The sequence below is a fragment of the Macadamia integrifolia genome, chromosome 2 (genome assembly GCF_013358625.1).
Source record: "Macadamia integrifolia cultivar HAES 741 chromosome 2, SCU_Mint_v3, whole genome shotgun sequence".
NCBI lineage: Eukaryota > Viridiplantae > Streptophyta > Magnoliopsida > Proteales > Proteaceae > Macadamia > Macadamia integrifolia.
The window spans coordinates 32,964,003-32,966,857 of record NC_056558.1 but is presented as its reverse complement, the minus strand read 5'-3'; positions in this window follow the sequence as shown (position 1 = coordinate 32,966,857).

Sequence of the window (2,855 nt, the reverse complement as noted above, 5' to 3'; positions counted from 1 at the left end):
GAACCCATTAATTCCAAAAGTTGCATACTGCTAGTTTGAGTAAGGCCCCCTAAAATAATAGAGGACTTTGCCCTATTGAGATGCAACCTAGAGTAGGAAGCAAACTCATCTAAGGCCCCCAAACTAGCTATGATGGAGTCATGGACAACCTTTATAAAGAACATAAGATCATTTGCAAAGATAAGATGGGATAGTTGACTGGCTTTGCACCTGGGAAGAAGAGAGATTTTACCATCAACTTCAAGCTTCTTCGTAATCCCAGTAAATCCATCCATAGCCAAAGTGAACAAATAAGGTACGACCAAAGCTTCTTCTTCCACTAACCTTCTTTCACTAACCTTGCTAAGTCTGCTTTCCCTATTGAAGGAGGGTGTCATGCAAAAAGATGTCCCTTCAACCCTAGCGTATTGAGGTGACACCTAATATGTAGAAAATGTTTCGAGATGTGGGGGTAAAGAAGGGGCCTATGAGAGCTCAGGGTAACAATCTAAGAAGGTTACTAAATGAATTGTTTGTGTTGGAATATAAGGGGCCTTAATGCCCCTGAAAAACAAAGAGGGGTGAAGTATATGTTGAATGAAAAAAAATATTAAGTTAGAGATCCTTGTTGAAATAAAAGTGAAAGAGGAAAATATTGATTCTGTGTTTTCTTCTTTGAAAAGAGAGTGGAAGTATGTTCATAACTGTAAGAAGGGGGAGGCTACTAGAATATGGGTGGGTTGGGATGGCAATCAGTTAGAAGTAGATTGCTTGTTTACATCTTCTCAGCTAATACATTTGAAAATTAAAATAAGAGGATCATCCATGGAGTTTTTGTGTTCGGCAGTGTATGCTTCAAACTGTGTGGAAGAATGAAGAGTGTTGTGGAGGGATATCAAATTGCTTGCTCAAGGGATTTTGATTTCTTGGGTCATGTTAGGTGATTTTAATGTGGTGAGGGGACAACATGAAAAGAAAGGAGGGGATGCTGTTAGACATGGACCTGATCATTGACCTCAAATGGAAGGGACACCATTCCCCAAGAAAGAAGTTCAAGGATGTATGGAGAGAAGTGAAAAAGCCAGCTGATTTTTTGGAAGCATATGCTACTACTCAGGAAGAGACTATTATTCAGGCTCAGGACTTTCCAAAGAAGCTGAATAGTTTGGTGAAAGATAATGCTGAATTCAAGGTCTATTATAGAATGTAGTCTTTCTTTGAGTACTCCTGTTGTAATGCAGGGCCTGTCCTGCTTGGTTTAAAGGGGCCTATTTTCCTTTCTTTTGGTCAGTCCAAAGAAGGAGAGTGAGGATGCCTTACTATGTACTTTTTTCCTTTTTGGGAAGGATACCTCCTTTTTCTATTACCAAAGAGATACTAATTAAACAATGGAAGCTCTCTGGTCATGTTGATGTATATGTTAGAGAGTGGAGTTTTCATTTTCCATTTTAATGTGGAGGAGGATCGTTTGAAGGTTTGGGAAGGCAGTCCGTGGTTCGTTAATAGATGACCATTGTTATTGAGGCCGTGGAGTCCGAGTATTGTGGTAGATAAAGTTATGCTGAATTCCTTACCTATTTGGATATCCTTGCCTAATTTACCTTTTCAATATTGGACTGCGGAGGCGTTGAGTTCAATTGGGAGTGTTATTGGCAATCCCATCACAACTGATAAATGTACTTGTACTATGGAGCGTTTATCTTTTGCAAGGTTATGTGTGGAGGTTAAAGCCGGAGATGAGTTGCCAAAATTAATTCCTGTGCATGACAAAAATGGAGTTGTCTTTTCCCAAGCTGTGATGTATGAATGGAGACCTGTATAATGCATTAAGTGCAAGGTATTTGATCTTGATTCTTCTTAGTGCAGGGTTGAAGGTGTGGCTGCCAAGAAGAAATGGGTAAAGAAGATGGTTCATTCGGAGGAGTCTTTGTCAGGGAAGGTGTTGCATGATGGAGGAGCTGTGGTGGGTAAAGGGTACTCAGCTGCTAGAGTGGTTGCTGGTGTAGCTGCTAAACAAGCAGAGGATGGGAAATCCATGGAGAAGCCTTTTGTTGAATTCTGCTTTGATTTCAAATTTGAATTCAAATTAAAATTCAAATTTGAATTATAGATCAGACGATGTAAAGAAGGGGAAAGAGATTGTGGGAGCTTTTATTAGCATGAAGAGGGGAAGGACAGTGCTTCAAGGGAGTGGTTCGGGGAGGTCTGTTGAACACTCAAATTCTTTCTCAGTTTTGGAAGACCGGAGTTGGGCTCTACTTCTTTTAATGCATATTCAAATATGGTAGCTGAGGTGGATGAGTTGTTTGAAGAGGGTGAGATTTACGAAGGGATTGTAGCTGAGGTGGCAGCAGGTGATAGGGCGGCCGAACAAGGTGGAAATTCTATGGTCAATATAGTAGATTTGGAGGAGAATCGGTTGGAGGGTGGGAAGGTAGATTCATCCTTGAATATTATCAAGGATATTCGATTGCTATCTAAAGAAATTTTGCGATTGGAGGAGAAGAAATCTGTTGGAGAAAATAAAGGAGATTTGTTGGGGAAGGACTCTAACACGGGAGACAAGTTTATTGCTTCTTGTTTGGACGTTATTTGTGGGCAATCAAAAGGGAAGGTTAGACCAAGGGAGAGAATCAAGGGAGTTTGTTTGGGAAAGAAGATGGCGCGGTTTTGGAAAGTCTTCACACGGGTTTGAAAGGTAGAAAACACGCCTTGCACCCTAATTTCATGGAGGACAGCAGTGTAATTGCTGATGTAGTACAATCCGATAGAATGGAGGGTGGTAAGGTTTATTCTTCTCCTTTGTTTGAGTCAGAAAAGGAAATGGATGATGAGGTGGAGGTTAGACCAAGTCAACAAGCTGAGAAGGAATATGT